General features: G+C 29.2%; 1 pseudogene; it reads left to right on the top strand.

Moving 5' to 3' along the window:
- Positions 1–6,460: 6,460 nt before the first annotated feature.
- Positions 6,461–6,579, top strand: LOC111741976 (annotated as a pseudogene).
- Positions 6,580–11,898: the final 5,319 nt, after the last annotated feature.

Raw genomic sequence — 11,898 nt, 5'->3', positions numbered from 1 at the left:
TAATTAGGAAGCATAAAATTATGTGAGAATAAGACTTATTGATGTAGATAAATTGAGCTAGGGAGCAAGTACATGATATGTGAGTTCCTTGTTTACGATTAAAATGTTTTAAAACTCAATTTAGATTAAGTTTTTAAATAGAAAAATATACAATATTTGTAAAATTTCCTGTTTTTCTGTAATATAATTGCTACTTGGCCATATGCATTGACCATAAATGAACAGTTTGATAAATTTTGAAAATAAATACATTTATATCAAAGTATGGAATATTTAAATTACAAGAGAAAGTTCCCTCAGGCCTCTGCCCAATCAATCATGCACCCCTCCAGGGACAAACACATAAGATATAGTTTTATCTGTTCTAGAACTTTAAAAGGGTAAAATAATGAGATGTACTCTTTGGTGTATGAATTATTTTGCTCATTATTGTTTGACATATTCATCTACAGTGCTATGCATATCAGTAGTTTATCCCTTTTTGTTTCTGAATAGTATTGCTTTGTGTGAATACACCTTAATGTTATTTATTATCTTGTTAATTACCATTTGGATTATTGCCAATTTCTAACTATTTTGAATAAAATTTCTATGAATGTGTTCAAGTTTTTCTGAGGACATGTATTTTTACTGATTAATAGAAAATACACATGAGAGGAATTGCTAGATTGCGAGATAGATGTATACATGACTTTGTAAGAAACTAACAATAGTTTTTCACCCATCAATGTGAATCTCAGTTGTATCACATCCTTGCCAAAATTTGGTAATATCAGGGTTTAGATTTTTTTATTTTATTTTATATTTCATTTTGTCTTAGCAATAAATATATGGTATCTCACTGATTTTAATTTAAATTTCCCTGATGATTAATGAACACTTTTTCATGGGTTTATTGCCATTCATATAAGGTACTTTGTAAAATAGCTGGTCAAGCATTTACCTATTTTCTGAATAGCTTTTGTTATTGACATTTAGGAGAATTTTTTATATCCTCTCGACCCTAGTTCATTGTCATGTATATGTATGAGAATATTTTCTTCCAATGAACGGTTTGCCTGTTTATTTTTCAAACAGTGTGTTTTATGACAGTATTTAGTTTAAATGACATCTAATTTATTATTATTTTTCATGGTTCTTTTTCCTGTGTAAGAGTTCAAAAAAGAATATTCTATGATTTCTTTAAGAAACTTTATAATTTTAGACTTCTACGTCTATAATACACCTCATATTAATGTTTTATGTCATATATGGTAAGGGCTGAAGTTATTAGATATGTGGTATTCCAGAGCATTTTGGAGAAACAAATGCATTTTCCGTTGAAAAGACTTAAATTTATACCTTGTAATTTTATGTGTTCTGCTATTTTAATTGTACGTTTTACTGCATTATTAAGATTAATATATGAAAACTATAAATATTTAAAATCTAAATTTGATAAGTGTACACACACACACCCCCCATGAAAACATCACCACAATCAAGTTAGTTAATGTATCCATAAGACCCAAAGTTTCTTTGGGAGTCCCTTTGTCTTGACCCAGCTAATATCACCACAGTGCCCCCTGGCAAACATTGATCTTTGTGTCACTTTAGATTAATTTGATCTTCTTAGAAATTTATATAAATGTAATCATCAGAAACACAATACTTATTCTTTTGGGGGGGTCTGTCTTCTTCCATACAGCACATTTATTTTGATACTCATGCTTTTTGTTATTTTATAAGTAATTTGTTATCTTTTATTGATGATAATTTTCCATTATATGAATTCATCATAATTCTTTATCAATTCACTGGTTGATGGGCATTTGTAGTATTTACAGTTTTTGACTATTATAAATAGGTCCGCAATGTACATTAATATGTTATTATTTAGACATATGCTTTTATTTTCCTGGCCAAATAGCTGTTGGAGGAATGGCTTGGTCATATGATAAGTATATCTTTAATTTTTAAGAAATTTCCAAACAGTTTTGAAAGGGATAATACCATTTTCCATTCTTACCAGCAGTGTATTAGAGCTCCTATTGATATATATCCTCTACAATACTTGGTATAGTCAACTCATTTAATTTTAGCCATTAGTTGCATAGTGGCTTCTCATTTCTTTCGTAATTTTCATTTTCCTAATGACTAATTATGTCGAGCATATTTTCATGTGCTTATTTGCCATCCTTATTATATCTCTATGTCTTCTATGTCTATCTCTTTTGTCCGTCTTCAATACTATATTGCCTAATTACTGTAGCTTAATATCTTAAAGTCAGATCTTATTATTCTTCAAAATTTATTCTTTATTTTCAGTGTCGTTTTGGCAATTATAGTTCTTTGCATTTTCATATAAAAAAAACCTGCTTGGACTTTTTTGGTATTGTTTGGAATCTATTGATCAGTTTGGAGGGAATTGACATTGAGTCTTCTGCCTCCTAAAATTGGTCTACCTCTACATTATTTAGGTCTTTTTAAATATCTCTCAGCAATGTTTTGCTTTATTCAGCCTATAGGTTATGTGTCTCTCTTGATAGAGTTATACCTAAAAGCTTTATATTTTTCATGCTATTTTAAATAGTATTAGTGTTTTTTGTTTCAATTACTGACTTTAAGTGCTACTATACACAGAAAAACATTTGAGTTTATTTAATAATCTTGCATTATGCAACCTAGTTAAATTCACTTATTTAGTTTTCATGAGATTTTCTACATAGCTGAATCTGTCATCTAAGGATTGTTTTTCTTTTCCTTTGCAACAAATGTGCTTTTATTTATCTTGCTTGCCATATTGCACTAGCTAAAACCTGGTGGATAAAAATGATATCTTTACCTTCTTCTTGATTTTTGGAAGAAATATTCTGTCACTGTAGGTTTTTCATAGATTTATTTACCAGGTTGAGTAAATTACCTTATCTTTTTAGGATGTTGTGTTTTTATCAGTAGATGTTAGATTTTTGTCACGTGTTTTTCCTGCATCTATTGAGATTATCATTTTTTCTTTTGTAGTTTATTAATATATGAATTAGATATATTATGTTTTAAATATTAATCAGATCTTGAATTGTCATTAAGAATCTCACTTCATCATGATGTATTTATCTCTGATATATTGTCAAATTCAGTTTATTAAAAAGGTTAAGATATTTTGCAACTATGTTCATGAGAGATATTTGCCTGTAGGTTTCTTAGTTATCTTTCTTTTCTCACAAAACTGGTCTCATAGAAAGGGTGGGAAATATTCCCTTATCTTTAATTTTCCAGTTGAATTTTCAGGATTGGTATTATTATTTTATAAATATTAGGCAGAAATTACCACTGAAGCTATTTAGACCTTCAATTTCTTTAGCAGTTATAGGGCTATTTAGGTTATCTATTTCTTCTTGAATGAATTTTGTTAGTTACTATCTCTCAAGAAATTTGTCTGTTTCATCTAGGTTTCTACCGGCAAAAAGTTGCCATACTATAGCCTAATTTTCCTTTAATATATGTAGAATATATTGTGATGTTGCCCCAGTAATTCCTGCTATTAGTAATTGGTCTTTTCCTTTTTTTTTTTTTTATTATCAGTGTGCTAAGAGGTTTGTTCATTTTCTTGATCATCTTAAAGATCACGTTATAGTTGAATAGATTTTCTCAATTTTCCAGTTTTCTATTTATTGATTCTGGTCCAATTTTCTCTTATTTCTTTTCTTCTACTTAACCTAGGTGTTGTTGAATTTTGTCAAGTTTTCTTCATCAACTTATATTTTCTTACTCTGTTTCTTTCTGTTGAAAAGATTAGTTAAATTAAATTAATTTTTGAATATTAATTAAAATTTGCAGTTCAGGGCTAAATCCCACTTGTTATACTCAAAAGGTAATATTTTAAAATAATTTTTTATTTATATTCACAATATTTAATGGTCCATTTTTTCCTTTCAATATTATTCTCAGATTACGGTATTAGGATATTATTGGTATCATGAAATAAGCTTCAACTATATTTTCTGAAGTATTTTTGTAGGATTGATATTATTTATTCCTTAAATATTTTATTGACTTCACCAGTGAAGCAATCTGCTTTTGCATATTTTTGTATGAATGTGAGACAATTTTTAATTAAATTTAATTTCTTTATTAGATATATGGGTATTCAGCTCTGCTATTTCCTCTTGAGTCAGTTTTGTTAATGTGTCTCTTTTAGGATGTGTGCATTTAATCTAAATTGTCAAAAAAATTTAAAATAAATTTGTACATAGTTTTATGATTATTATTCAATTAATACCTGTATGATCTGTAATAATGATCCTTCTTTAATTATTGATGAGAGATGTCCCTTATTTATTCTTGATTTATAATTTGGGGATTCCCTCAACCTCTCTCATTTTCCTGTATCAATCAGTTAGGAATTTATCAATTTTTTTTTTAGACATTTTTATCTATTGTTTTACTACTTTAATGTCTTATGCCTTTTATTTTAACACTTACCATTATTATGTCTTCATTCTAGGTACTGGGTTAATGTGTTCTTCTTTTCTGTTTTCTAAATATGGAAGCATAGATGATGAATTTCAAACCTCTCTTTTCTAATATAAGTATTTAAAGCTTTAGATTTACCTCTGAATATTGTTCAAGCTGCATTCTAATATTTTGGTATGTTACCTTTAAATTATCATTCTCTTCAAAATATTTTCTGATTAAATCATAATTTCTTAATTGCTTCATGGGTTATTCAGAAATGTAATGCTTTATTTAAAAATATGTGGTGACTTTTTTCCATATATCTTTTGTCATTGTCTACTGATTTAATTCTGTTATGGTCAGAAAACTTGCCATGTATGAATTCAATCCTTTGAAGTATATATTTATTTTATGGTCAGTTACATGGCCCATTTTGGTGAGTGATTTATATGAACTTGAAAAGAATGTATAATTTTTAGTTTTTACTTTGTAGGATTCCATAAATGTTGATTAGATTAAGTGTGTTGACTAGTTTGAATCTTCTATATTCTTACTAATTTTTATTTACTTTTTAATTTTTAAATGTATTGAGGGAGGATTGTTTAAAATCTCCAACTACAACTGGGAATTCAGTAATTTATTTTGGTATTGTGAGTTTTCTTTTCATGTGTCTAGATTTTTAAAAAATTAAGTGTATGCATTTTAAGGAATGGTGCATATTCTTGAAAACTGACCCTTCATCATAATGAAATGCCTTCTGTATCTCTAATTTACCTATGTTTTAAAATATCTTTTTGACAATATATAGCCACTCCAGATTTATCAGAATGAGTTTTCATGGTACATAATTTTTATACTTTTTGTCTATCTATATCTTTATAATTAAAATGTATCTATTTTGAGAAGTGGTTAGATCTTGGTTTTTATTATCCAGGCTGAAAATCTCTGCCTTTTAATTTGTGTGTTTAATTAATGCATTTAGCAGTATTACTTTACTATTAAGTGCAAATTTACTTTTTATTTTTTCTTTGTTTTAATTCTTCTCCACTCTTTTCTTATTTCCTCCATCTTTTGAATTATTTATTTATTTAAGACAATTTTAGATCAGTTTTGGGTTCACAGTAAAACTAAGAAGTACAGAAATTTCTTATATACTTCCTGAACTGCACATGTATACTCTCATTATCAATATATCAATATCCTCCATCAGAGTGATACATTTATTACAGTTGATAAATCTACATTGATATATCAGGATCACTAAAGTCCATAGCTTACATTAGGGTTCACTCTTGGAGTTATACATTCCATGGGTTTAAATAAATGTATTAATCATTATAGTATCATACAGAGTATTTTCACTGCCCTATTACTCATTTTTTAGTATTCTATTTTTATCTCATCTATTTGCCTTTTAGTTTTATTTTCTTTTTTTAATATTTTCTAGGAATTATTATAAGCATCCTTAATTTATTAGAGTATACTGTAAATAAATATTATTACAAAGTATAATTTTAAAATTTAAAACAGAATTCTTCCATTTACTCTCTCAATTCTTTATGCTATAGTATTAGACATTTTACTTCAACATATGTTATGTCTCATAGCACATTTTTATTTGTTTCTTCAGTCAATTATCTTTTATAAAAATAAGAAACAAGAAAAATAATTTTATATTTTCACAAATATTTTTTATTTCTGTGACAATTCATTCATGTATGTAGATCTGTATTTCTTCCTGATACCATTGCATGTCAATTGAAGACACTTTTTAAATACTTCCTATAGGACAGACTTACTGGTAAGAAAATTTACTGACTTATTTATCTAAAGAGACCCATATTTTGCCATAATTTTTTCGAGTATGTATCCTGAATATGTAACTCAAGATGTATTTTTCTCTTCATTTACTTAAAGTAATAATTTATATTCCGGCTTTTATTGTTTCTACTATGAATCCAACAGTACATTTCTCTTATTGTTTCTATGCATATAATGTTTTTTGATTGATTTAAAATATCTTCTAGTCTACAGCCATGCCAACCTGAGCACGCCTGATCCCATCTGATCTTGGAAGCTAAGCAGGGTTGGGCCTGGTTAGTACTTGGATAGGAGACGACCTAGGAAGACCAGGTGCTGTAGGTGTGAAAAAAAACAAAAATAAAAATAAAATGTCTTCTATTAGCCTTTGGTTTTCAGCAATTTGATTGTAATATGTTTTTGTTTATTTTATATTGCTTGGGATTCATGTGTATCTTGGATCTCCATTTTAAATTTTTCCTCAAATTTAGGTACTGTTGGCTATTAATATTTAAAATGTTTTCCTACTTGAATCTACCTCTCCTCCCTTTTTCAATGTCTGTTACACACATAGTAGACTGTCTAATATTACCTAGCAGGTCACTGAGCCTCAATCTTTTTTTCTCTAGCTCAGATTAGTTTTTATTATCTTATCTTCGAGTTTACTAATCCTTTCTTCTACAGAATCAATGTTCTATTTATTCAATTCAGTCATATTTTTGTTTAATATTTTAATCTTTAATTCTAGTATTTTCAGGTGGCTCCTTTTTTATACACAATTTCAACATCCCTGCTGAGATTTCACACCAGTATATTCATGATGTCATATTTTACCCTATATCTTTAAACATTTATAATAGTTCTACTATTTATGGGTCACTTTTTCCTGCTTCTTTGCAAGTCTAATAATTTTTATTGTAATATGAATACGGTGAATGCTACATTGCTGAGTACTTGCATTTTTTAAATTCTTTTGAAGAATTTTGATATTTGTTCTGATAGTTTGGTAGCTCCTCTAAGGGTTGTTCTTAGGTTTTGTTAAAGCATCTCTAAAGTAATGCTATTGCTGTGGCATGACCTTTTTGAGCAATCAATTCTGTTCAGTGAAATCCACTCTGTTATTGAGAAGTCTAGTATCTCTGAAAACTGTGACCTCCAGAATATTTGTAAATCTCAAAGATCCCCAGTAGTTGTTCTCTGCTAGACTTAAATATTTTTTTCCTCCTGAGTATATGGAGCTTATTCTGACAAAATTTCAACAGATCTCCATGCAGATTTAGATGCTACCTCTCTGAGTGTCTTCCTATTCTCTAAAACCCTGACCTACAAATTCCACTCCTTCTGCAGCCCTGAGCCTCAATTTCTCTCCACCTAGACAAACTACTAAGATCTGTTTGGGTTCATAGTTTTGTGCTATTATTTAGAAAATGTTCTTAGGCAGAAAGTCAGGTTGAATTTGAAACACACTTTAAATGTCTTCTATCAAAAATTATAACTCTGCTGTCTGTTGTCTAGCGAATATAAAAAGTCCATAAATTTTATTTAATTTTAGACTTATTTAAAACTGGAGAGTAAATCTAATACCTGTTACTCTGCCATTGCTAAAATCATTCTTTTAAAAGAACCTATAGTGTTAAAGAAATAACGAGAGAACTTCTCCTAATAATAGCATGATAAATGTATATTTACATTGATGGTAATCCTTCAGAGAAAGACATTGCAAAGGCCAAAAGAGGCAAGGAAAACTGGTGGTGGGTTAGAAACCTACTTTAGTCCATTTTGCTACTTTCAATAAAACGTGATTCTAACTTGGCACCAGCTGAGTATGGTGATCCTAAGCCATATTTCTCATGACTTTTCTTTCTCCTTGTCATGATCCACTAATCCTTGTTTCCACTATTTACCTGTTTCTGTTCACACTCCCTGTATGTTCTTATCTTACCCTTCTGAGTAATATAGGACAAATACTCACCTTGAGTACGTTAAACATAAAATATTTCCACAAAAAGCAGCCTTTATCTCTAAGGATGATGCAACTAACAATTTATATACATATTTGAATAATCTAGTTAAGTCTTGCTAAACTTAAAAAGCAGACTGAAAAACTGAAAGGACCAAGTGAACAAGACAAACAAAAACTAATAGACACAGACAACAGTTTAGTGGTTACCAGAGGAAAAGGGAGAAAGAGGGGAGGTAGGTAAGGGTAAAGGGGGTCAAATATATGATTACAGAAGGAGATTTGATGTTGGATGGTGAACACACAATGCAATATACAGGTGATGTATTTTTTAATTGTACACTTGAAACCTCTATAATTTTATTAACCAATGTCATCCCAATAAATTTAATTTTTTAAAAAAAGCTTATGAAACAAGAGGTGAGTCATGATATTGAAATTCTACTTGAATTCTGAAGGTATGTAATAGTTTGATAGTAGAATGAGTGATCCAAGCCTTACAAATCTAAAATCTAAAATTTATTAGTATATTTACAAATAATCAATTACTTTTTGGTGTACTTATGATAGTTGAATTCACATAAGACTGATACACCAAGCAGGAAATAATTCATTAACTTATTATGGAAGATGATAGATACAGAATTGCCTGTATCCTACATTTCCCTATCCTAGACTCTGATGCAGATACATCAAAAGAAATTGCCTTCTCTATAACATATTTTCCTAGTGTAGCTATACTCTTTCATTGATAAATTTATCCTTTAACTTGGTTGATATCATCAATGAAACTATAATTCAAGAAAATACTCCAGACAATCTCATATAAATTTTGTCTCCTCCTATTATAGATTTATTTAAATCATTTAACTCCAAAAGAGTTTTTAAAATTTTCTCTCCAGGTTTTTGGAGGTAAATACATTCCCTTACATTCCCAATATGCCACCAACTACATACAGCTTAAAAATCATCAATATAAGAACTTCGCCCTAATGATTAAAATTTGGATTTTTTTCACATTAAAAATTAAAAAATATATATCTAGTGTTCAGTAATGTGACATTACAAGGAGGGGACTTGAATAAAGACTGAAAGTAAAACAGATCAATTATTCTAAAAATTTTTGCAAGTGCTTCAAGGCTTAGAATATTGCAGCTACAGATGCCAATGAAAGAACATTATTTTTACTTACACGTAGTAGAAATCATTACAGTTCTTACTAGCTTTTCTTAGTCAAATCCTAAGAAAGACATAAAAAACACAGCTATCACTTAAAAAATTATATTTCAATATTATTAACATTCCTCAGCCACTCCCACATAAAACGTCCAACGCCCAAAGCTAAAGATATTACGAAAATTTCTGTTCCTTAAAGGGGAAATATAGCTTTTGAAACGTGAAATATGTTTCAAAATGGGAACACCACAGAAATCCTGACAATTTCAGCAAAATGAATGTCATAGAGAAAAAAGAATGCTTGTGTACTTTCATTTTTACAAGGTCACAGATCCATAGGAGATGAAAGAAGCTGAAACATGACAAATGCCAACACTAGTCCTAAAAACAGAATGTTAGATCCTTTGGTCTTATATAAATTCAGAGTAAATATTGCTGTATTCATGGTTCAATATAACTCTAAAACACATAGCAAAAGTATTTATTTTCCACTCTGATTGAAGTATGCTATATAGTTTGATATAACTTAGTAGGTTTTACTGTGGCATGATAAAATAATACCTGTATAATTCTTCAGCTTTTAGTTTTAAAGAATGAAAAAGGGAAAATTTATACAGTACTCTTGAAAAGCCACCCACATGCAAGCTTTTGGATATGTGAATTATCTGCTAATTAATCACAAAACTTATTTGAATATATTAATATGTTAATAAATCAATCAATTTCAAGAAGATGCTTTTCACTTCAGAATAGTCATCAGAAAGTTTTTTAAATTACTTGTATAATATTGAATCTGCTAATTGCCAAATATGATAAATATTCTCTCCTAAATTTAATTTTAATTTTCTTATTAAACATTCTCAGTATATTCATTCATTTATTCAGTAGGTAGTTCTTATACTCCTACTATATGCCAGGCAGAATCCTTGTCCTTGGGAAATTTTCAGTCTTCCTGGAGACACTGCTAGATTATGGAAAAAGCAGTAAACAACATGGGCAGTTTTCTACCCTCATAAAGTTTTTATTCCACCTGGTGAGACTGATGTCAAGCAAAGGATTTTACAAAATATTTTAAATTTCAGTTTTATAATTTCTGATAAGGGAAGGGCATGGTTTTATGAGAGCATCTAACAGGAAGTCTAGAATTGCTTTTTTCCACTTTATTAAATATAAAACTTTCAAATTCAGAGAACTGTGTGAAAATTTTGCTTGTTTTAAGGGGAACTTTTTTAATTGCCTTTGTATATTTGCAAGTTTATGTTAACTAGCAGAAATGGATAAAAAAGAGATCAAACAATCTACAGTTGAGTAAGAGAGTAATTATGAATTGTTTCCTGTTTGCCCACTATGTGCTAGGTAGGCATCATTGCATACTCTAATGATGTAAAAATATATAAAGTAGTAAGAGTAGGCGACAGCCAGAATGATGCAGGATCAAAAAGAAATGGAGAAAAGTTAAATACGAGGTGGAATGTGTGCTTGGTTTTCTTCAGTTGTTCTAGATTGAAAAAATATGTTTATAGGTTGAGTAGAAAGAGCCAGAAAGAGAAAAATGTTGGAAAGTTAGGAGAAAGATTTTTTTGCAAAACAATAACGTAGCAAAAACATTAAATTTTTTTAAAGCTTAAAATAGTTCACTGATATTTTCTTTTTATAACTACTTGATTTATCACAGTTTAGACATAGTTCCAGAATAATAATTTAAGCAGGCATTTATTTAACAAGAACTTATAAGTGTCAATTAAAACATTTAACACTTAGAACCAGCTTTCTATTTTGATCAATTTTTATGGAAATACATGGTCCTAGAGGACTTAAGATATAAATGGATGCTCTTGCTCTCTTGGTTGACTAACAAAGAAGAATTGAAGAAATCAATTAGAGAAATGAAACTATTATTTGGAAAATATATGCAAAAAATTACCAAACTCTTATTTTTAAAATAACATACGTAATTAAGTTCCATTTGTTTGGTGCTCACAAACTTACTGCTAAGTGTTACAGACTCATCATTAGCACTTATAATGTCAACCTTGTCAAGTATGTGCATGTCCTAGATTATAAAACATTTTTAATGATATTCAACAAATATTTATTGAGCATTTATTTTGTTTCCATTAGTATTCAAAAAGCATTATAAAGATGGAACATGTGTGAATATGTATGTATATGTGCTTTAACGAGTTCACCATCTTTAAATGGGAGAGGCCAATAAAAAAATCATAAAATGGAAGCCACAAGAAGGGTAAACTTTTGGGGGAGCATAGTGAAGAGTAATTAATTCTAGGGGAAGCAAGTGGCTTTCAAGTGTGGGTACTTTTAGTCCTAGATCTACAGCCATAATTACGACTGCACTGACTACCAGTGATAAGATAGAAAAATATCTTGGGAATGGGGAATCATATACAATTCCCAAGAGGAATGAAGATTATTACTTCTTATTTGGGGAATTACAAGTAGTCTAATCAGACTCATGCATAGAGTTGAATGTCTTATGAGAAAGAACCTGGGTCAGTAATTGAGGTTTA

Source organism: Pteropus vampyrus, unplaced genomic scaffold, assembly GCF_000151845.1.
Source record: "Pteropus vampyrus isolate Shadow unplaced genomic scaffold, Pvam_2.0 Scaffold84, whole genome shotgun sequence".
Taxonomy (NCBI): domain Eukaryota; kingdom Metazoa; phylum Chordata; class Mammalia; order Chiroptera; family Pteropodidae; genus Pteropus; species Pteropus vampyrus.
This window is presented reverse-complemented; position numbering and strand designations above follow the sequence as displayed.